Source organism: Ranitomeya imitator, chromosome 5 (genome assembly GCF_032444005.1).
Source record: "Ranitomeya imitator isolate aRanImi1 chromosome 5, aRanImi1.pri, whole genome shotgun sequence".
In the NCBI taxonomy this organism is placed as follows: domain Eukaryota; kingdom Metazoa; phylum Chordata; class Amphibia; order Anura; family Dendrobatidae; genus Ranitomeya; species Ranitomeya imitator.
Window position 1 is genome coordinate 85,155,144 of NC_091286.1, and position 25,576 is coordinate 85,180,719.

The window sequence follows — 25,576 nt, forward strand, 5'->3', positions numbered from 1 at the left end:
GTCATATGTTTACCTCGTTTTCAGTTGCTATCAATTTTTATTCGCAAGATCAAAAATTATAGACCTGCACAACTTTTTTGTTTGGCCCAAAAAATGGGTGGCAAAATTGTTATGTTGTTTTTTTTTCTTTGAAGTCTGTGGGAAATAGATTATAACAGATATTCAAGAATAATGTGATCCACATGCCCTGAACACTAGTGGTGTTCAGAGACAGTTACCATTAGTATGGATGAATAAGCACTAAAATGCTCGGATGCCTGCTACTCGAACTGAGCAATTCCTAATACTCTGATGCTCGTTTCAAGTAACGAGTAAATGGGAGCAGCTGGAGGGCAGGTTGGTGGCTCTCGAGCATACAACCTCAGCTGTGGATGTTACCACAGTAGCTGTTCAGGCTACTAGCGTGGCTGCAGCAAGTTTGTCCACTGCCACCCTTGCTCCGACCTTATCCCACCTCCCGCTGCCAGATAAATACTCTGGTGAAAGAAAGTCATGTAGGGGATTCGTGAGTCAGTGAGCTATATACCTCGACTCCTGGCTGTACGTTTTCCCACAGAGCAGGCAAAGGTGGGATTCCTTATATCCCTCCTGTCGGACAGGGCATTGGAGTGGGCTACACCGCTGTGGGAGCGCAACGATCATGTGGTGCAGAGTGCTCCGCTGTTTCTGAGCACTCTGAAACAGGTCTTTTTAGGACCTCAAGTCACCCATGACACGGCGCACCAACTGCTGGCATTGACCCAGGGCTCGTCCATGGTCAGCCATTTTGCCGTCCACGTGAATGTTGTGAGGGTAGATGTCTGAGGGAGTGCGCTCAGGTTGCTACAACTGAAGTACCCGCAGATCTTTCCTCTCTCCTCAATCACTATTGGCCATGTGCGGATGTGTTCTCCAAGAGGGCTGCAGAGACCCTTCCGCCTCACCACTGCTATGACTGTTCTATTGACCTCTTGCCTGGTGCTGAGCCTCCTCGGGGTCGAGTCAACCCAATATGTCTCCCGGAGATGGAGGCAATGTCTCAGTACATTCATGAGAATCTGGCAAGAGGATTCATTAGGATGTCAGTGTCACCTGCAGGGGCAGGGTTATTGTTTGTGCAGAAGAAGAACAGAGAACTATGTCCATGCATAAATTACAGGGGTCTTAACGCCATCACCATTAAGAATAAATCCCCTCTGCCCCTGATATCTGAGCTCTTCGATAGGTTGCGGGGAGTAAGGTTATTTACTAAGCTTGTTCTGCGGGGTGCTTAAAACCTGATTCGCATCCGTGAGGGAGACGAATGGAAGAAGGCTTTTAACACCAGGGATGGGCACTATGAATACCTGGTGATGCCTTTCAGGCTTTGTAATGCCCCCACTGTTTTCCAAGACTTTGTAAACTATATCTTCTGGGATATGCTCTCCACCTCAGTTGTAGTCTATCTGGATGACATTCTCATATACTCTCCAGATATAGACTCCCACCGGAAAGATGCTTTCAAAGTCTTAAACATCCTATGGCAAACTCCCTTTATGCCAAGTTGGAGAAGTGTGTGCTTGAGCAGGAGTCTTTGCCTTTCCTGGGCTATATAATCTCTGCCCAAGGATTGGCTATGAATCCTACCAAGCTACAGGCTGTGATGGACTTACAGGAACCCAATTCTATCAAAGCGGTGCAGCATTTTATGGGGTTCATCAACTATTATCACCAGTTCATTCCCCACTTCTCACCTTTGGTAGCTCCCCTGGTTGCCCTCACCAAGAAGGGAGCTAATCCCAATTTGTGGTCGGAGGAGGTATCCAAGGCCTTCCTCTCTATCAAATCACACTTCGCTGGTGCTCCCATTTTACATTGCCCTGATGTTGATAAACCATTTATCTTGGAGGTGGATGCTTCTTCCGTCGTAGCTGGAGCAGTCCTCTTCCAGAAGGATGCTCAAGGTTGGAAGCATCCTTGCTTCTTCTTCTCCAAGACCTTCACACCGGTGGAGGGGAATTATTCCATCAGGGACAGGGAAGTTGTCCTTTTCGGAGTGGAGACATCTTCTGGAGGGGGCTCGCTACCCCTTCCAAGTATTCATCGACTACAAATATTTGGTGTATTTACAAGCCGCCCAGCGGCTAAACTCTCGCCAGGCCAGATGGTCCCTGTTCTTCTCCCAGTTCCACTTTACCCTGCATTTTCTCTCTGGGGAGAACACTCGGGTCAATGCTTTCTATCGCTCCTTTGTGTCATCAGAGGAGGAGGAGCCTTGGCTTATTGTCCCTTCAGAGAGCCTGAGAACTGTGGCTCCAGTTTCCCTAGAGTGTGTGCCCCCAGGCAAGACTTTTGTACCATCTAATTTGTGACCAGAGCTTCTCTCTTGGGCTCACTTGTCCAGGGTGGGAGGACATTTTGAGACCAAGAGGACATTTGAGCTTCTGGCGAGGACGTACTGGTGGCCGCACATGGCCTGTGACGTCGGAGACTATATTCTGGTGTGTGTCTCCTGTGCCAAGAATAGGTCTCCTCAGCCACGGCGTGCTGGGTTACTTTACCCCCTGCCAGTGGCAGACAGGCCCTGGGAGATGGTCAGGATGGACTTCATGGTGAGCTGACCCAAGTCTCGTAGCTGCACCATTATCTGGGTAGTCACCGATCATTTTTCTAAAATGGTGCACTTGGTGCCACTTCCACAGTTACCTTCTGCACCGGCCTTGGCGAAGCTGTTTATTAAACATGTTTTCCACCTACATGATATGCCAGACAAAATTGTCAGAGACCGAGGGTCCTCAGTTTGCATCTCGCTTCTGGAGAGAGCTCTGTTCTTTACTCAGCATTGAGCTGAATCTCTCTTCTGCGTACCACCCCGAGACGACTGGGTTGGTAGATGGGTTGGCAGAGAGGGCCAACCAGACTCTGGTCACATACTTGCGACATTTTGTCTCCACCAGGCAGGATGACCGGGAATCCTTGCTACCATGGGCGGATTTTGCATTGAACAATGCCGTAGCCGACTACACCAGGCAGACCCCATTCCTCCTTAACTATGGCCAGCATCCGTGTGTCCCTGTGCCCATGCCCATGTCATCCATTGATTCTAGGGTGGCAGACTAGGCGGTGGAGGCACGTGACATTTGGGACCGCACACAGGATGCCATCCAGGCCTCAAAGGAAAGAATGAGGGTTTCTGCCGATGCACATTGGCATCCTGCTCGACCTTTTCCCTGTCGACTTAGTGTGGCTCTCCGCTCGTAACATCAGGCTTCGAGTTGTGTTCACTTAGTTTGCGCCTCGCTACATAGACCCCTTCAAAATCCTGGAACGAGTCAACCCTGTGGTCAATCGGTTGGCCCTTCCTCCACGCCTAGGTATCACTAACACCTTTCATGTGTTCTTCCTAAAACTCTTTTCACATGTCCCGGTTTTCCAATCATCTGCCGGACATCGGGCTCATCCTCGGACGATTACGAGGTGAATGCTATTATGGGATGTAAGGTGGTACATGGCAAAAAATTCTATCTGGTGGATTGGAAGGGTCATGGCCCTCAGGGCAGGACCTGGGAGCCTGTTGAGCACATTTGGGCTCCGCTGTTCATTGTGGCCTTTGAGCATAGCGAGGCCCAGGGAGGGGGTCCTAGGAGGGGGGTATTGTTAGGAGTCAAGTTCCCGCTGCTGCACAGGAAGAATCTCGAACCATGTCCGCTGTGGTCTCCCATTCTCCTCCTGCCGCAGTGGAACCTGTTCAGCGGAGACATCGGTCTGGCTAAAGCTGATACTGTGCGCTTGGTTACTGCTGCCTTTCCAGGCTCTGCCTTTGTAGCCAGTACTGATCAGCAGCGAGCAGGCATTTCAGGGACTAAGTCCTGCTTTTCCTATACTGAGCATTCTCAAAGGACGACCTTCCATTGGAGGTCGGGGGTCAAACACTCAAGTCCTGTAGCAGCTCCTATTGGACCACTAGGAAGGTCCTTGAGAGCTACAGCTATAAAAGGTTCGCATGGCTGCATGGCCATGAGCTAGTATAAACTTGATAATGTGTGTGTAGATGAATGTCTTTTGATGGATGAAAGCTCCTTAATCATTCCCATTCCTTGTGTTGATGACTGCACGCGAATGGTGGAAGCTACCTAGCACCCAACAGTGCTACCTGCACACTTAGCACACGTTACAGCGTCTATTCGCAGTGCCTGCCTGTACGGCACCGTGCGCAATCAGTGTAGGGTGGGAATTCCTGCTTGGACTCAGGTTGTCCTCAGGCTTGGGCTCAAAAGCCACCGAGGATCAGAGTAAGTCCAATCACCAGTTTAGTGGGGATGATTCATAGGGATCCCACTAGTGTCTTTCAGCTGCACCCTGTGACTGCTAATAGGGCGCAGCGTATTTATGGTGACTCTGTGAAGCAACAGAGTTTGCTTCCATTCACACTGGGTGAGGTCTAACCCACGTGTGAGCAAGCGTCCATCCACCATTACTCAGCAGCAGGTGTCATCTCTGCATGATGGACCCCGGACTCCGAACGCACCTCATATTCTCTAATATTAATATTTGGTGCGTTCTGCCAGTCCTAACACCATGTTTTCTACAGATCAAGCTACCAACCTATGACATAGGGAGCCCATAAAGTGCAAATAGTGCCTATCACTATAAAGAAGTCCCAATCAGAGACCCTCAAAAGATAGACCACTGGGATATATAAAGTGCCAAAGGTAAATTCTCAAAGTGACACAAATTATTTTACGACATATTATTAAATAACCAGCAATATGATATAGTGAAATTAGTACGTACATTCCATATCAATATAATATATATACATTATTATACTCATGTGAACGAGAAAATGTGACCACATATTCTACAATACCATAAAAAATTATACATAAAAAATTATCAAAAATGTGAAAAATAAAGAAAAAAACAAAATAAAATAAAAATAAAAATAAGAAACAAAAAATGGACTCCCATATAAAACAGAAGTATAAAGGCCTCCTGTTGTCGGTCGTCATGTAGAGAGTAGTTATATCACAGGAAATCTCAAACGGCATCCTTCGCCAAACTTCAGACCCAGTACATCCTTTCCAAAAGGCTAGTTGCATCATCAAATATATGGTAGGAACACACAAAGATGACTAAATATAAAAATTAAAAAATAAATGCATATTAGAACACACAAACAGCAACAAAGAAAAGAAAAAGACCAGAGACTGATCTCTATGAAAAGGAACTAAAGCTCAGTTTTTCGTTTAAGCCTGCCGGGGTGATGGTATTCAATACAGTAATCCAACGGCATACTCTCTGTGCCAGTTTACGTTTCATATCACCTCCTCTAATGCCAGCACAAACTTTATCAATACCCCGGACTTTTAGATCTTTTGGACTGCATTAATGATACAATTGAAAATGTTTAGGTATGGGTTGTATGTACACGCAATTCTCTTGATGTTAGACCTACATATATCAAATTACAAGGGCAGATTGCATAGTAGACCACTTAGGTCGTGCTACAGGTGATATATTCTCTTATTTGGAATTCCTTCTTACCATCTGATGACATGAAGGATGTGGCTCTCACAAAATTCTTGCAGGCAAGGCAGTCACCACATGGAAAAAAAACATTTTTTTGTCTTCCTGCTCCAAATGGATCTGGGGTCTTAGCAATGTAATGGCTATGTACGAGCATATCTCTAATGTTACAACTTCGTGCTGTCATCAGGGGTTGATCTGAAAGGCATTTATGTAAAACCGGATCAGTTTTTAACACTGGCTAGTGTCTACCAATAATATTTCTCATCAAATCCCATTTGCTGTTATATGTAGACACGAATCTCGGTTGACCATCGGAAGTTTTTTTCCTCTTTTCCTTCCTTCCCTCGACCAAAAGATCATTCCTGCAGATCTTTTTTGCTCTCATGTACCCCTTCTTGATTGAACGCCTACTGTAGCCACGTTACCTAAAGCGTTCCCCAAGGTTCACAGCTTGTTCCTCAAATAATGAATCATAGGTACAAATCCTTCTTGCACGCAGGAACTGTCCAGTGGAGATGGCCTTTATTGTGGAGCGTGGATGTGAGGATGAGGAATGCAATAAAGCATTCACAGAGGTTTCTTACGGTACATGTCTGTATAGATATATCCATTTTCCTGTACCTTTAGTGCAATATCAAGAGAGGAAATCTCATTGTGATGGTACGTATATGTGAGTCTGATATTGGAGTCATTGTGATTCAGACACACCATAAAATTCTGTAATTCCAGGACAGGGCCTTGCCAGATGAACAGAACATCGTCAATATATCTAAACAACCCAAGAATTTGGGGGGCAGCCTGTGAAAATCTCCGTCTCCCAAAAGCCCAAAAATACATTTGCATAGGATGGTGCACAGGCCACCCTAATTGCAGTGCCCTGTCTCTGGAGAAAAAAAACAGTCCTTAAAGACAAAAAAATTGTGTGTCAAAATAAAATCCAACAACTCCAATACAATATTAGCTCTCAAAAATCTGCTTCCAAATTACTGGATTCAAGAAATAATCTAGTTGCCCTCGTGCCATCCACGTATATAATGATTCTACATCCGCTGTTACTAAAATTATGTCCCATTCCATGACAAATCCATCAATCCACTTCAGGATGTCCATAGTGTCCCTGACATAGGAGGGCATCATCTCCACTTATGGCCTAAGATAATGTTTGATAAATTTACATGTTGTATCACACAGCCCTCCTATGCCAGAGACAATAGGACGCCCTGGAGGAGACACCGGATCTTTGTGGACCTTGGGGAGAAGATAAAAAATGGGTATCACTGGATATTGAACCCGAAGTCCACCCACATTTTTATCTCTTGCAATGCTTGTCTCTGGGAGACATTCAAATTATCTCTTTTCTTATAATTATTTATATTCTTGAAATCCCCCGTCACCATTTTGGTAAAGATTTCAACCTGTGGGCATAAAGACAGGGGGAGAAAGTGGTACATCTGGCGGAGATAGAAAGTGGAGAGGTACTTACCCCCTTAGGGTTGGATTCCTGTTCAAGTTCTTCTAAATTTTGTAATGCCTCCAATTCAATGGGATCAGGTATTTCTGAAGTGGGAAAGGACGAAAGATGTAGCTTCTTAAGAATAATCTCCCGGGAGAAGAGATGGAGATCTTTCAGTGCTACAAAAAAATAAAAATTATTACATGGGGAGAATCGCAATCCTAGCCCCAAGACCTCTTTTTGTGGTTCAGAGAGGACATGTGTGGACAAATTAATTACCTCTAAGGTACTTGTTTTTGATTTTTTGTTCATATGAGGAGAAGTCGTCATCTTTTGTTTGTTATTAAACCTTCCGCTTCTCCACTCATTATTTCTCACATGGTCTCTCTTATTCCACAAAGATTTAAAACTATCCTTACTTTGTGCTTTGTCCTCAGCCGAGGACATAGATGAGATCGAAGTTGAACGGCTCCTGTGATACATTTTATTATAAGAATGGCGTTATGCCACTTGTATACTCGGTCCTGTTGGTGATCCACCAAATTACTTGATATGTTTTAGTTTTATTTTGCACCAACTCAGTCTTCCATTATTTCAGGGCTGTATCCACCTCATTTTGAAATTTTGTCACCATTTCTCCAGTAAGGCACTTATTTATCTCGTCTTGGATTTTATTAAGCTCTGCATCCAATTTCTTAAGTTTTTTATCATTGGATCTTGAAAGTAATTCCATAAACTTCCTGGAACCTAAGGAAGCAGCATCCTCTCATTGTTTGATAAATTCACTGTCATCCACCACAAATGAAGGAAAAACCTGGACACGTAGTCCCCTAGGAATAAGGTCACATCCTTTATACCATTCCAAAAAAGCCCTATTCCACCATAGGTGGGTACGTTTATTGAGCAGTTCCTTATACATGTTTGTGAGACCACTGGTGTCTCCAGATTTAAAATCAACAGTGCTACCAGTACCCTCGCTGAAAACTTTGTCTAGCTGAGTCAGCCACGCTTTTTCGCGTTCACGAAAATCCATTTGCTCCACAATGGTTACTGTGAAAACACAGAAAACAATATAATAACTGCAACCCAAAATGGACATCATCAAAACTTATCTCTCACACATGCTCAGAAACCCGTAAAAAAGTTAATAGCAGAGAGATCACACAGAAGTACTGTTTGGACACTCCAATACTGCCAGAATTACCAGAAGAAAACGGAGTCTCGGTTGACCATCCCAAGTTTTTTCACCTCTTTTCCTTCCTTCCCTCGACCAAAAGAACATTCCTGCAGATCGTTTTTGCTCTCATATACCCCTTCTTGATTGAACGCCTACTGTAGCCACATTGCCTAAAGCGTTCCCCAAGATCCACAGCTTGTTCCTCAAATGATGAATCATAGGTACAGATCCTTCTGGCATGAAGGAACTGTCCAGTGGGGATGGCCTTTATCGTGGAGCGTGGATGTGAGGATGAGGAATGCAATAAAGCATTCACAGAGGTTTTTGTGGACCACTTGATTCTGGATCCATGATAGGGATCCATATAATATATATACTGATTACCCAGTCCTGTGAATCCTGCTAAGATAGGCACTATTGCACTTTATTAATGAATGCATGCGGCATCAATTGGGGCTCTCACCGCTTTTCAGTGTTTTTTTCAGTTTCCCTTGCTGTAAAAGCTAACAACTTATTGTTTTGTGATTAAATTCTGACTATTTTTGTATGTGATTCATTGTGGAATAAAATTTGTACTCTTTTTATTTGGACTTGAACTCCGTTTTCTTCTGGAAATTCTGGCTGTTTTGGAGTGTCCAAACAGTACTTCTGTGTGATCTCTCTGCCATTACCTTTTTTACGGGTTTCTGAGCATGTGTGAGAGATCTGTTTTGATGTTGTCCCTTTTGGGTTGTATTTATTATTAGGTTTAAGGAGTAGGAACAAGGACAAACACAGCAGGGTAGACTTGGATATGAACAGGTACAGGGATAAGACCAAATTCAGACAAGGATAGAATTAGATACAGGTTCAGAATTCAGTCATAGGCACTCAGCACCCAGGCTGGCAGAAACCAGAAACAGGCAAGATCAGAGACTGGACATGACAGGACAGGACCTGACAACTCAGTAGTTGCACACAGACTGAAAGAGCATGTTTCTCAGGCATCTTCCCATTGGTGGAGATACCTAAAGTACCAGTGCCTCTTAGCAATTGGATTTGGACACATTAGAAATGTGCATACTGTCTCTTTCAGAATCAGGAAGGGCAGGCGTGGTCACCCTAAGCATGCAACCAGTAAGTATGAAAACAGCAAGCAGAGGACATGAGGCTTACAGCAGATAGTAAGCAGGAGACAGAACTCACCGCCTGGCCGTGATTGGTGAGTAAGTAGTTGCATCTGCATTGTGGGGAATGGGAAGCTGGGTGGTGATCCCGGCAGGTATGTTACAATTTGATGAAAGAAAGACTCAGATACACCCTGTATTAGATATGAAGGCGGGCCTCATACACATTGTGTACAAAATTGTCATGTAGTGGTACTCATAATCTCAAAAAGGCTATGAATTAAGTGCAAAGCCTGCCAAAATTACAAGTAGGGTCCTGATTGCACTGTTGAAGGCCCCAACTCTTGTATCTCATTCAAATATTATGAACAAAATGTAGTTGTGGTACTCCTACACTTCTAAAAGTTCTGTACACAGTGCAAAAAATAACAAACAGGGGGGTCATTCATAGACTCTTCAAGGCACCAGCTGTAGTGCCTCATTCAAATGTTAAGAAAGTGTAATTATGGTACTCCTACACTCATAAAGGCTCCGTACACAGTGCAAAGGCAGAACAAACTTATAAGGAGGGTTTTCCATACACCCTTGCAAGCAGAAAGTGGAGAGCCTCATAAAAAAATTAACTAAGTGTAGTTGATGTACTCCTACACTTACAAAGGCTTTGCACAAGAGTCATCCATTTATACAAAAACCCCTTGAAGGCAACTACTGGAGAGCCTCATTCAAATATTGAACCTTAAAAATACTTTATATGCATGCTGTCATCTGGTGGTGTGGAAAAGTGGGGGCTAATCCAGGCTTTGTCATTTTTATAAGAGTGAGCCTGTCATCATTCTCTGTTGACTGGTGAAAGTGCCTGTCTGTTATGACCCCCGGTGACATTAAAAACCTGCTCAGACAAAACACTAGAGGCAGGGCAGCACAATACCTCCAGGGCATAGAGGGACAGCTCATGCCAGGTGTCCAGCTTTGAGACCCTATAGTTGAAGTTAGCAGAGGAATTAGGGAGCATGCTGGTTTGGTCAGCCAGGTATTGCTTGCCCTTCTTTAAAAACTTTTCGTTCCTTATCCAAAATATCTGGTCCTCAAGCCATGGATGTTGGGATAGTGTCATGAAATTGACCCAGACCTTTGGCAGTGTACCCCTGCCTCTTCTGTGTGTGTCCATCACCTCCTTTCCTTGGTTAGACAAGGAAGCTTGCCCCCTGCTGCTAGCTTTATCTGATGGAAATTGTTTTCAACATATTTTCCACAATGGCCTTTTGGTATAGCACCATTCTAACAAACCTCTCCGCCTCAAGAAAGAGAGATAATAAGTTTTCCTTGTAGCATGAGTCTAGCAGGGTGAACAACTAGTACTCTTTTTTTGCCAAGATAAATATGATATGAGGGTTACAGGAAAGGCAGCGGTGCATGAAGTTAGCCATATGTGCCAAGGTCCCTACAGCCAACACTCCCTGTCTTCATCATAAAGACGACTCTCCATCTCCTCTCCCTCATCCTCCATCTCTTCCTCCTCATTCCCCTCCTTAGGCCATCCAAGCAGAAGAGACGGGAAGAAGGCTGTGTGGGTGCCAGCCTCTGTTGCGCTAGCAATCTGCTCCTGTTCCTCCCCAGCCTTTACCTCTTCATTGTTAACCAATCTGCGCTGATCAGATGAGTTGAGGCTGGGTTTGGTAGTATCTCCCTTTCTCGTGTCTTCTATCTTCACCTGGTCCGCATGCATAGCTTCATGTTTCATTGTGAGCATCAACAGTTTGAATAGCCACAGAAGCAGGATCGTTGCACTGACTATGTCGTTATCACTGCACACCATCTTTGTGGACTTCTCAAATTTTTGGAGAACTGCACAAATGACAGACATCCATAACCATTCTTCAGCTATGTTCAGAGGCTTACCAGAATATTGACGGACTTGTTTGACATGGTGTTCCACAACCACTGGGCTCTGCTGCTCACAAAGCCTTGCCACTATGTTTAGTGTGGAGTTCCAGTACATGGTGATGTTGCACACCAGTTGGTGAGCTGGCAATTGCACGCGCTGCTGCAGCACTGTCAGAGTGACGGCAGCTGAATCCGCCTTGCAGTACATTGACCAGAAGCTCTGGCACATAGTGGTATGCTTCCAGAAACTGGTCAACTAACAAATTGACCACAGGGGTAAAGCATGTTATGTGTGTGAGCTTGCCAAGATTCACAGCCACCACCAAGTTACCCCCATTATCACACATGATCATGCCTGGTTAGAGGTTCAGTGGCAAAAGCCACAGATCTGTATGGTCTGTTATTCCTTCAAGTAACTCAGCCCTGATGTGCGGTTTGTCTTCTACACAAAGTAGCCTAAGCAGATCCTGTTGTAGCTTCTATGATGCAGTGCTGCAGAGCTTCCAGCTTTTGGTTGATGTGGACGACGTGCTCTGAGATAGCACATTGGAGATGGAGGATAAGGAAGATCAGGAGGGGGTTCAGAGGCTTAAGTACAAGGTGGAGGAAACCCAGATAGAAGTAGGGCCAGGAATCCTTGGCGTTGGGAGTACATGTACCATGCCAGAGCGGAAGTCGGCCCCAGCCTCCACAATGTTCCCCCTGGGTGCTGTCAGGGAAATGTAGTGTCCCTGGCCACAAGCACTTTTCTATGTGACAGTCATTAAATGGACAATCTCAGTAAGTGCTGTGGTAAGGGCGCGAGTGATGTTCCTGGACACATGCTAGTACAAGGCGGGGACCGAGTGCTGAGAGACGGCTGTTGACATGAGTCGGTGGAAATCCTCCTTGTCAAAAAAACAAAAAGGCAGCATTTCCATGGAAAGCAACAGAAAAATGTGCCTATTTAGCATTTTAGCCAGTGGGTGGTTGACTGGAAACTTTCTCTTCCTTTCCAAGACCTGGGGTGGGGACAGCTGAAACCTGTGTTGGGACAACGCATTGGAAGTTCCTGGTGATGGTTCATCAGAATGTGCAAGGACAGGTGCAGGGTGGGAGGTATCTGCGACAGTATAATGGACAGTGGATTGGGAAGCACAGGGGAAGAGTTGGCAACAATCGTGGATTCAGAAGTTCAGCCCACTGAGTCAAGTGCTTGGATGACATGTGCCTGATCATGCTGGTGATGGTTAGGCTCTTAATGTTCAGTACCCTGCTGCTGATCTTGGCATGGCAAGGGTTGCAAATGACCATTTTCTTTGTCTCAGAACTTGCTTTAAAAAAAGTCCTAGAATGGGGAGAATCTAAGTATTTCACAGAGAAATTCATGAATGTTGGTGCTCAGCATAACAGCTGCCTGCCTTCAACTTCTGGCCACCCCATTGCATCTTCCTGCCTGTTTTGGTGCTGCTGATCCCTCCTCCTCCTCAGCACTTCTGGCATCACTCTGCCTGCCCGCTTCCCAGGTTGGGTCATTGAGTTCATCATCCACCACCTCGTTTGCCACCGCTGCATCCTGGTCCTCCTGACTTGGTGACTGAACAACAACCTGACTTATCGGTAACTATGTCTCATCATCATCTTCCTCCTTAGACAAAATTTGCCATTCGTCACCATCATCCTTTTGCAGCAGTGGCTGCTCTAAGTTTGTGCATCACTAAGCAGCATGCCCCCCTTGGAGCATGCAGGGTGAGAGGCCATGATTAAGAAGTGATGTTGTAAAGAGCTTCTCAGAGTGTCCTAGTGTGGGATGACTAGTCTCCTGGGACTCAACCTGGTGGGAGGAAGGAGGATGAGAGGGAGGATTATGGGATCAAGGCTGTTGACTGATGAGACTGTACAGTGTGGAAGGCTGGATGGTGCTGTCAAGCATGCTGGAAGCATTATCTGCTATCCAACTGACCACCTGTTCGCACTGCTCTAGCTTCAGAAGTGGTGTACCCTGACTCCCTGCAAAGTGGGATAGGAACATATCTGTCATGGATGAGTGCATTTCTTGGGCTCCAGCAACAGGCGAAGTCACAACTGCCCCTTGACCTCGGTGTAAGCATGCCCCATCTTCCACACTTTCACTTCCCCATCCCTTACCGAATGCCTACAGAATCTTCTAATTGCTTGGTCTCTTGAAACCAAGTTGATTTAAAAAATATAAATAAATATTGTTCACCTGCAGCAGTCAAAGCGTTTTTTGGTATTTAATACCACCTTAATGTAATACAAAGCATGTAAAATTGTTTGGATCACTAATTGAATTCAGAAAAAAAATGTTACTACTTTTTTGACGTGTTCTGTACCACCAAAATGTAACAGAAAGCAGAAAACAGAAATACTCTATGGATGATTAACTGAATACAGATATGTCTTTCAACACTTTTTTTGAAGTTTTATATAGCACCAAAATGTACTGCAAAGTATGTAATACTCTATGGATGACTAACTGAATAAAAAAAAAATCAATGCTTTTTTTGAGTGTTATATCACTCTGAAATTTAACAGAAAGTACGTAATACTATACACAGTACATATACAGTAATATAAATGGCTAGTTGAATCCTGAAAAAATGTCAATGCTTTTTTTTGAGTGTTATAAACCACCAAAATTTAACAGAAAGCACGCAATACCCTATCGATGACTAGCAATGGACGAACCCGAACACTAAAGATCGAGGTCCGTACTGAACACCTAGTGTTCGGGCACTGACCCAGAAGAAAGACTTCTCTAGGAGTCAAGGACTTTTATTCATGCTGTATGTTTATTTCCAAACTTACTATGGGGTTAGCTATCCCGGTGTTTTATAAATGTCTCTTCATTACTAACCCCTGGCCTTGATGTCACTTGACAAAACAAGAGCGACATCAACCCCAGAAATATTATTACCACACTGTCCATCGCCACAGGGCAAGTGTGAAGAGCATGGCTAAGTGGCTAATTTGGCGCATCTTATCGATGCTCCATTTCTGGTGCGGCTGAGGTTCTTCGCCTGAGAGAAAGGTCAATTTCTCTTGCATATTTCCTGGCTATTAATATCAGTCCCAAGCTGTCTGTTTAGCCTTTGCTGGTTTGAAATTATAGGGAATACTACGACATTTTTTTCTGAGGCCACATATTTAAAGTCTGTTATCTCCGTCAGACGCCTGGTGTATCTGTGGTGTCTAAATCCTCGCTTTGCAGGCATTCATTGTATTCTTTGTCTGCTAGCCTTGGTCTACTTAGTATTTAGTGGTGTTTTTCAAATAATTTTTATTAACAATTTTTTTTAAACAAAACCAATATAATGCATTTGTGAAATATTAGTATGCATCTACATTAAAGAAAAGGAAGTGGTTGGGAGAAGGGGGGAAGGGGAAAAGGGGAACAGGAGGGGAAGAGGAAGGGGCACGGGAAACATAATAACAAAACAAGAAAGAACAAAACTAACAGATAAGCAATAACCTTGCTTTTTGGGCCACTGACCTAGTTAGGCCAGAAACAAATTGCCCTAATAAAGAAAGAAAACTTTTAACTTAGTTACTCGTCTTAATTTGATCGTCAACAATACCACAATCCACAGAAAAGATTACTGATTTTGGAATCTGAAGTACCAGTTATTCCATTTTTTTTCATATTTTTTTAAATATCCATTTGCTATAGCGAATTTAAGATCTAAGGAATTGTGAAGATTAAGATTGTCCACAACGTCAGGGAAACTCGGAGCCTCAGAGCTCTTCCACATCGCTGCAATTTTGTTTTTAATTATCAACAAGATATGGATCATTACAAACCTCATTGAGTAATGTAATTTTTCGATGTCCACTGACAGAAGAGCCGTCTGGGGAGTCAGGACAAAGTCCTCATTGAGCAGACTACTAATGTATTTGGAGACCTGCTTCCACAGGTTTGTTAATTTTGGACATGACCAAAATATGTGAAGTAAGTCCCCCTTGTTTCCACATCCCCTCCAACACAACGGTGAAGAGCTTCCGCCGAAATGAGTAATTCTATCTGGTGTAAGATACCACCTTGTAACTAATTTGTAATATGTCTCGTGGAGTGGAAGTGAGATATTAGAGGCATAAGTGTTTTTTAATGCTTCTTCTCACTGCTCGTCATCTATTTGTAGGCCTAGTGTTTTCCCCCATTTTTTCATGTATTTGTTCTTTTTAAATGTATAGTCTTTATTGAAAATATTATATAGGAACTTAGTGCTCCAGAAAACTTTATGATCAAGATTTCTAAGCAATAAATATATTGGTTCGAATTTAGGAGAAGCCTTAGAAATGAAGATCTGAAGGCATTCTTTAACAATGAGGTACTGATTAAATTCTGATGAAGGGATATTAAATTTTTGTTTGATTTCTGAGAAATTTAGTAGTTTATTGTTTGCCAACAAGTCTCCTAATTTTTTTACTCCCTTTTGTTCCCATAATGTTGGAAATTTTTGTCCGAATAGAGAGGTTATTAATGAAATTGGTAGAATTTCCCCAATTGTTGTTTTATTTTTTTCCCCCGGGATTTTAGCTAATTTATCCCATGCTTGAAGAATGGCTGAGATAATCGGATGACTATGTTTATATTTGTCTAAATTTAGGGTATGTTTAATGAGAAGGTTTCCCAAAGAATCAGATTTATTTAAAGACAACTCCATATCGAGCCACACCAGGTTATCTTTTTTATTGAACCATACCTGGCTATGTTTTATTAAATTAATTTTGTGGTATGCTTGTAAGTTCGGGAGACCTAATCCACCATTTCTTTTACTTTTGTAAAGGATGTCCCTAGATATTCTGGCTTTTTTCCCACTCCAGACAAAAGACAGTATTTTTTTTTGACAGTTTTTGAAAAATTCTGAAGAAAACTTCAAAGGTAATGTTCTAAAGATGTACAGAATTTTTGGAAGTATCATTGATTTGACCGCTAGAACCCTACCCATCAACAATAACCCCACTTTACCCCATGATTGAAAATCTTTATTAATTACTGAAAGAATGTTCTCCCCATTAGTCTTGGCCAATTCGCTAACCTTTTTTGAAAAAGTAATTCCTAAATATGAAATCTGTTCCTCCTCCCAGGTAAAATCTACCATTTGTTTTATTGAATTAATGGTTTCTTCTTGTAAGTTGAGTTGGAGTATCTTTGATTTAATATTGTTTATCTTAAATAGAGAAATTTTAGAAAATTCCTCAAGTATTTCCAGGAGGTTTTTAATGGAATTGTGGGGGTCTGTTAGAGTTAGTAACATATCGTCTGCAAACAGGGATATTTTATATTGGTTGTTACCGATGTCCACTCCTAGAACATTCTTGTTAATACGAATCATTTCTGCTAAGGGTTCAATTGCCAGGGCAAACAACAGGGGGGACAGTGGGCAACCCTGTCTAGTTCCATTACTTATTGGGAAGGATTTTGATAAGTTGTTGTTAATGTATATTTTTGCACTGGGTATCGAGTAAAGCGCAAATACCGATGTGAGCCATTTATCATCAAAACCGAATTTCTCCATCACCATTTTAAGATACTGCCAATTTATTCGATCAAACGCCTTTTCGGCATCAAGTGTCAACAGGACAGATGAAGTACCATTGGCGTTAATTTTGCTGAGAATGTTGAGTAATCTCCTGGTGGCATTGGAGGTTTGTCTCCCCTCGATAAACCCAGATTGGTCACTTTTGGTAAGATTTCTTTTAACCTATTAGCTAAGATTTTCGAATAAACTTTAACGTCTGTGTTTATAAGCGAAATAGGCCTATAGTTTTTTATTTCGTCGATGTTGCTCTGTGGTTTTGGGATCATTATCAAAGTTGCCTCCAGCATTTCTTTGGGAAAAACACCTAAGCTTGATGCAGTGTTGAAAATATTAGTCATGTGAGGGGCCAATAGATCTGAGAAGATCCTGTAATATTCATTAACCAACCCATCTGGTCCTGGTGATTTTTGGAGTTTAAGGGATTTTATTGTATCTCTGACTTCAGATACTGTGATGGCCTTTGTTAAATTATCTAGATCTGATGATTCCACTGTTGGAAGGTGTAATTTACTAAGAAATGACCTAATTTCTTTTGGATCTGAAATGGGGGTTAAAGGATCATCCTTTAAGTTATATAATTTGTGGTAGAATGTAGCAAATTCTTCTGCTATGTTTGTTGGATGGTGGATCATATCCCCCAAACTATTTTTTATTTTATTTACTCTTTTATTTATCCTGTCTCTTTTAAGTTTGGCTAGCATGTATTTCGTCGGTTTATTAGTCTCGGAATAGTTCTTGAATTTTGATGCCTTAATTATTTTTTCATAGTCCTCCATAATAGCTTTATTTAATTGTTGTCTCAGTGCGAGTATGTCTTTGTAAACGCTTTGTGCGTCATTATTTGGGTTATTAAGATTATTTTCTTTTTCTCTGATTTTTTTCTGAATATTCATAATTTTTTCTCTTTGTTTTGCGTTATGTCTCGCTGAGATCTGAATTAGTTTTCCCCTAATTACTGCTTTGTGGGCGTTCCATATCACAAATGGGTGTGTTTCACCATTTATGTTTTCTTTGAAATAATTTTGCAATGAGGTTTTAATTTCCTCTCTGTATTCTGGAACGTTCAGCATGTAACTATTGCATTTCCACAAAGCAGAATTTTTAAGATATGGTCCAATCATGACTTCAGTTACTATGGGTGAGTGATCAGATATTGACCTGTCCAGAATAGTGGCTTTTTTATTTTAGTTATAGTATATATTTCTGTTAGAAACAGGTCAATCCTGGACTCTGTTTTATGTACCAGTGAGAAGAAGGAAAACTCCCTCGAGGTAGAGTTTAAACATCTGAAAGTGTCAAATAACTCGTTACTGGTAATCCATTTGTCGAGATTAATAGAGGAACTACGTGAGGCAGAAGTAGAGTCAAGTTTCCCATCGGGGACCATATAAAAATCTCCCATAATGTATAATTCTCCTTGTTTACATTTATGGATTTTCTTCATAACCTTATTTAGGAAGCTTAGTTGTTTTGTATTAGGGGCATATATATTTACGATGGTACAAATTACCGCGTTAATTTGACAAATTAAAATATGAAATCTGCCATTTGTGTCTTTAACCTCTTCTATAAGTTGGAATGGAACAGTGTTTTTAACCAATGTAATCACTCCTGCCTTCCTTCCTCTGGTCAATGAAGAAAAGCAGTGTGAGAAGTTTTTATTTGAGAATGTGGGGTGATTACCTTCTCGGAACTTTGTTTCCTGCAGGCATACAATTTCTGCCTGCAGTTGTTTAATCTCCTTCCAGACGGCACACCTCTTCCACGGACTGTTGAGTCCCCTGACGTTGTAGGACATGAATTTCAGTTGCATGTTGTGGACCGTTGACGATGCTGCAAGAAAAAAACTTTAAACAAATTTAATACCTAAAGAATATCAAGATTGAACTACAGGAAAGAAATATATCTTGGTGCATAAATATGTGATTCTTCAGAATTTGTTTTAGTCTTTGCCTGATGAAGAGACCTGTGTAGTCTCGAAAGCTTGCAATTTGTTACCATCTTTTCAGTTAGCCATTAAAAGGTATCAACCACTGAGGACTCTCAATTCTAAATAAGATTGAACTAGAAATATACAAAATAAAAGAGAAAAAAAAGAAAAAAAAAAACAGTTGTGTTGTTTAACTTCAAATAATCCAGTTCAATCGACCGATCTTCGTCCCTAAAGGGACCTTTGATCCAATGGGGGAAAAGTTTGTGTATAATAAAACTCCCACAATACCCCCTTAATTAGAGACCATCTTTTAACTAAAGCCTATTATAAAGGAGAGAAAAGGTTAGAAAAACTACCCAGTTCTGTCAATTTTGAGATCTAAAGAGGTTCAGACCCTCCTCTACTGAGTTAATGATCTTGAATTTGTCCTTATAATGGAACATAAGCTTTGTAGGGAAACCCCACTTGTATTGGATACGTTCCTCCTTGAGAATATCAGTCAGAGGTTTAAAGGACCTGCGCGTATCCAATGTATGTTTAGAAAGGTCTGTGAAGATTTTCAACCTATCATAAGGTTCCGGTAGGGATCCCTTATCTTTGACAAAATTCTGTATTTTTTCTTTAGTCCCGTAAAAATGTAAGCGGAGAATAGTGTCCCTAGGCTTCTCCTCTGATATTCCTTTTGGTTTAGGCAATCTATGGGCTCTGTCAATGCAAAGTTCCAGATTTGAGATATCGGGCAACACTGTTTTTACAAAGTCCGGAAGGTCTGACTGTTTTACTTCCTCCGGTATACCCCTTATTTTTAGATTATTCCTGCGACTCCTATCTTCAATGTCCGCTATTTTAAGCCTCATGTCATTTATTTCCTTTTTTAGTGCCATGTTTTGGGTAGTTAGGGACTCCGTTTTCTGTTCTAATTCGAATATTCTAGAGTCTTGCAGTTCCAGTTTTTTTGCAAAACCTTCACATACTTCTTCAAATATTGAATTGTGTTTAGCAAATCCGGCGTTTAGTTTGTCATCTATTAATGATATGATGGTTTGAAAAAATTCTTCTTGAATATTTGGTTTAACTGCCCCTATGTCCGAGTCCGGATGATCCCTTTTAGTGTTACCTATAGGTACTAATGGCTCCTCAGAAGCGGATCTTTTTGCCGACAAGGAAGTATCCATCGCTTGTACCCCAGCTGGGATAACAACAGGTTGAGAAGGGGCACCTTTAACTTTCACTTCTGTGTTTGTTTTTGTGCTGTTGGACCATGTTGCAGGCACACTTTTTTGCAAAGCCATTTTTATGTTACTTGATTGCAACCCTGTTGCATTATTTGATTTATAATCGTCCCCTTTTTGTGGGGATCTAGACTTGTCTGAGCTCAGCAAATTAGGTATGTCCACATATGATCTGGAAGCGTATTTTTTTATTCCGGTTCTTTGCTCCATTTAATAAGTATTACGATTATAATGTGACCACAATCCCTTTATAGGTTACTTTTTGTGGGATCTCCCCAGATTTATTTTGTACAGTGATAATAGTATCTTCACATATGTTAGGTTTCTGTACTCAGGTTACCACTATGCAAGGCTAAGTGCACCTCCCCGCTCTGCTGCCACTGCCCAGCTCTGCCACAGTATGTGATAATCACTCTAACTTGTTTGTGCCTATATGCACACTAATTGATGTTATTTTGGTGGTACACAGCTCCAAAGTCCCCTCTGTTATATAGTCTTAGCCTCTCAGGATTTATACCCCTTACTTTATATGAAGGCAGTTGTTTATTCCACAGCTTTACTGCCCGCTCACTATTGCAGTACCTTCCGGATCACAGTGCACAATTCTTTAACAGCGCGCTGCTCCTTGCCAGCAGAGATAATTATTTATATTCCACAGCTTTGCTACCCGCACCTTATTGCAGTATTTTCCGGCAAACAGTACACAGATTTATACCACAGCACGGCTTCCGCTAATAAAGTTATCAGTGTTCCATAGCTGCGTGCTCCCAGCTTTAAATATGCTCGTCGGTGCTAGGGGTGATCTCTGTAGCAGTCTTACCTTCTGCCTATTAAGGCGGGGCTGCTGTGTCCCCGGCACCAGTTCTAGCGGCCGCTACTGTAATGCTGTGATACTTTTGCAGGGGTTCTGCTACAGTGTGCCGTCCTCTCAGGCTGCGGTGACGGTTGCTCCTGGACTAGCTGTAGATCTCCGAATCCTGGCCTGAGAAGGTGGTGCTGCGGTGCTCGCGTCCTAGTTTGCTGTGTCCTCTAGTAATTAGCGGCAGGTCGCGGCTTCACATCTGGCGCGGAGGTGTCCCCTCCAGCGATGGCCGCAGCGGCAAAAGGTCTCCCTCCCGCCGCTGCAGCGGTCCGGAGCGGCCCCTCAGCTGTGATGAGGGGGGCTCTGGAGCGGCCCCCACGGGCCTGCGCCGCAATAATCGAACTGCAATCCTCCTGGCAGCTGGAGGTGTCTGGGGATATCCCCAGCAACAGGCTATTTCTTCAGCTGCTTGTCACTGCTCAGCTCCAGTGTGTGAGAGCCTGTAGATGTTGTAATCCTTCAGGAGGGGAGACAAAGACTTCTCACAATGGCAGTGTCACCATGAGGTGCTTCCAGCACAGAAAGTTCAGATCTTCCTATCTCGGTTTCTGCTGGTTTTGGTCTCATTTTAAGATTTAGAAGTTAGGCTTTTGATTGAAGGCAAAATCTTGGCAAAAAAAGGTCTCAAAGTCACTTTTGACGCTTTGTTGTCAGGGTTTCTGTGAGAGCTTAAGACTCCTGCTTCCTCACATTGCAGCAGCCAGGACACGTCCCCTTAGTATTTAGTGGTGTAAAAAATGTTTTTTGGAAACAAAAGGCCACATATTTAAAGAGTCTGTTATCTCCATCAGAATCTGTGGTGTCAAATTCCTTGCTTTTGCAGGCTAGCCTTGATCTACTCAGTAATTAGTGGCTTATTTTTTTTTTAAAAAAAGGCCACTTATTTAAACAGTCTGTTATCTCCGTAAAATGCCTGGTCTATCTGTGGTCTCCAAATCCTTGCTTTTCAGGCATACTGATCCCATAAAAGTTTTCAGAAAATTAATCCATTTGTATTGAACTTTTCAAATATTTTAGCAGTCCATTTAAAATGAGAAAGGCAAAGGGCAAGGGATGGGGAAGTGGACGTGATGTTGATGGTGCATGCAGAGGACGAGGCTGTGGCCAAGCTGAAAGTGGGCCACAACAAAGACCCACATCATCTCGGTCGACCTTAATGTCACAGTTTCTAGGAGATGGCAGCACACCACTATTGAAGCCAGAGCAGTGTGAAATGTTTGTTGGTTGGATAGCGGATAATGCTACCAGTCACTTAGCCACCACCACCATGTCTTTCACACGGTCAAGTCTGAGTATCCGTGAGTGTGGACCGCATATAACTCACCCTGATCCTCCTTCCTCCCACCACGCCGAGTGCCCTGAGTCAACTGATCCCACACTTGGACACTCCAAAGAGCTGCTCAGTTTTCCCTTTAAAGATTCCAGACACTCAGCCATTCAACTTGAAGTGGGGCCAGATTAGATCGCATGTAGCGATGCCCAAAGATTTCAACAGCCATGGTCACATGAAGACTATGGTGGGAAAGTGTCACAAGAGGTGGACGATGATGAGACACAATTGCCAGAAAGAAAGGAGGAGGAGCAGGGTGCGGATGTGGAAGACGAGGTGGTGGATGACCTAGTGACTGACCCAACCTGGCAGAAGGACATGCAGAGTGAGGACAGCAGCACACATGGGGAAGGAGGCATAGCACCCCAACAGGCAGGGAAAAGCAGTGTGGTGGCCACAGACAGAAGGTGTGCATCTGTTCCATGTAACACCAACATGATGTAAGTTGCCATTCCAACTGTTAGAATTTCCCAAGTCTGGTTATTTTTTAAAGACTCTGCCTATAACCCCAAACAGGCCATTTGCAGCAGCTGCCATGCCCGCATCATCAGGGGTAGCAAAACTACCAGCCTGACCACCACCAGCATGATCAGTCACATGGCAGAAAAGCACCCGACTTTGTGGGCCGAACCCCAGGCTCCAGGAACACTGTCTGCAGGTGATACCACTGTTCTTCCACAGTTTTGCGAAGAAACCAATCCCCAGTCCACTGTACATGTGAAGATGCCTCTAGCCCTGCACCTGTTGTTGCCCACAGTCAACCAGCACCATCATCAAGCCTGTCCACGTCCTTGTCCAAGCGCAGCCTTCAGTTGTCTATAACCCAGTCATTGGAAAACAAGCAGAAATACCCAGCCAATGCCCCACAGGACACAGTACTAAATTCTAACATTTCTCGTCTGCTTGCACTCGAAATGTTGCTTTTTAGGCTCGTTGAGATGGAAGCTTTCCCCAACCTGATGGCGGCGGCCATCCCAAGGTTCTCGGTCCCCAGGATTACAAGGTTCTAAGTCCCCAGCATTACACCAGCACATGCCCCACAACATTACTTATGCCCTCAACAATGCTGTTACTGGGAAAGTCCGCCTAACCACGGACACGTAGACAAGTGCTTGTGGGCAGGGACTTTACATCTCACTGATGGCACACTGGGTTAACATAGTAGAAGCCGGGACCCAGTCGGACCTTGGGATGGAACACATCCTCCCCACGCCGAGGATTACGGGCCCTACCTCAATCAGTGTTGTCCCCACAGTCTACAGCTCCTGCACCTCCTCCTCCTCTTCAGCCTCCATCTCGGAAATGAGCACATCAGTCACTGCAGCACTGCCTCAGTCAAGCGGCAACAGGCTGTGCTAAAGCTAATCTGCTTAGGTAACAAACCGCACAATGCTGAAGAGTTGAGGACAGCGCTGAAAGAGCAGTCAGATTTTTGGATGACACCGCTGCACCTACAGCCAGGCATGGTCATGTGTGACAATGGCCCGAACCTGGTGGCGGCTCTGAGGCAAGGTGAGCTCACACACGTACCTGGCCCATGTGCTTAACCTCGTTGTTCAAAGTTTTCTCAAAAGCTTCCCAGAGCTGCCGGATCTGCTAGTGAAAGTATGCCGCCAGTCTGTCCATTTTAGAAAGTAAGCTACAGCTTCAGCCGCCATTGCCGCACTTCAGCAGCGTTTGCAGCTTCTGGCTCACCTACTGGTTTGTGATGTCCCCACACGTTGGAATTGTACACTGCATATGTTGGAAAGGATTTGTGAGCAGAAGAGGGTTGACTAACAGCATCAACAAGGCCGTTGTTTTTCAGTTCAGACTGCATACATGAGACCTCAGGAGTGGACATGGATGTCAGACATATGTACCATCCTCAAAAACTTTGAGGACTGCACCAAGATGGTGAGCGGCGATGACACCATAATTAGTACCACCATCCCACTTCTCTGCATTCTGAAAACTTCTCTGCTCACAATTAAAGAGGATGCATTGCAGGCAGAGCATGAGGACTTGGATCAAGGAACTATACAGGGTGATTACTCTTAGCCCAGCCTCATGTTATCCCAACATGGATTGTTAGACAATAAGGAAGAGGAGGAAGAACAGGAGCTACTTTCATGCACTATAGACGGTACTACAAGCACAGCTGTCATACTGTCTGTACAGCGTGGATGGCCTGAGGACAGGGAGGAGGAGAAGGATGAGGAGGAGCACAGCATGGTCAGTCATCCTGTTGGTGAGGACATGGAGGTCTTGCTTGTTAGCAGTCTGGCATGCATGCCTGACTTTATGTTGCGCTGCATTTCCCATGACCGTCACATTATTAAAATTTTCTGTGACGCTAATTACTGGTTGGTGACACTTCTAGACCCATGTTACAAGGATAACTTTCAATCTCTACTTCCAGAGACAGACAGTTTTACTAAAATGTTGCAGTACAAGAGGGCCCTTGTAGCGGAATTACTAAAAAAAATCCCATCTGAGAATGCTGGCAGCAGACATCAGAGTTTGTTGTACAACCAAGAAGTCCAAGTGAGAGAGACAGAAGTACAATCCAGCTCAGGCAGGGGAACAATGGCAAAGTTCTGGGACAGTTTTCTCAGACCCTCCCAACGTGCCGGCACAGAGGCAAGGGGTGCTGTCATAAGAGGGCAATGTTTGGGAAGATGCTGAGGGAGTACCTTGCTGATCGTACAAACGTCATCTGTGATTCCTCTGTGCCTTTTAATTATTGGGTATCCATCTGGACACGTGGCATGAACTGAATCTCTTCTCCTTGGAGGTCTTGGCCTGACCTGCTGCTAGCGTTCTGTCAGAACAGGTTTTTAGTGCCGCTGGTGGAATTATAACAGATAAGCATATCCGCCTGTCAACTGAAAATGCTGACAGGCTGACTCTTATAAAAATGAACAAGGGCTGGATTGGGCAAGACTTCTGTACACCACCGAATGAAAACAGCGAAACATAACCTCAAATACATAGTCTTTTTTGTGGAGGTATATTCTAATGAACCTCTTCACAACCACACATGGGAATACGCTTCCAGATTTGGTCTGTTTGTTATCCTCCTCCTTATCCTCATCCTCATCATCCACAACCATACGTGAATGTATTCCATGATGCAAAAGTCACTCATTTTTTGTGTAAGGGTGTTTTTATGATGCCCGGTAATAATTTTAAACCAAAAAAATGTTTACTCCCTCAAGGGGGAATGTTTGTCAGCCCATACACTTAGTGTATGGGCATTACAAGTCTAAGAGACCTGCTCTTTTACATTGGGTCTAGTTTTTAATGAGGCTTTGCTCAACGTCTCATCATTCTCTGCCGCTAGATCACCAGGGTTAACGTGTTCCACGCTTCTACAGCCAGTCTATAATACCCATAAAATATTTTTTTAAAATGTTCCCTCCATAGGGAAATGTTTATCAGCCCATACAGTTAGTGTATGGGCATTACAAGTCTAGGAGAACTGCTCCTTTAAATTGGGCCTAGTTTTTAATGAGGCCCTCCTCCATGTTTCTTCCAAGGGGGGTTGTGTTGCGTGCAAATTTGGGTCAAGGCAGTCCTTGCAT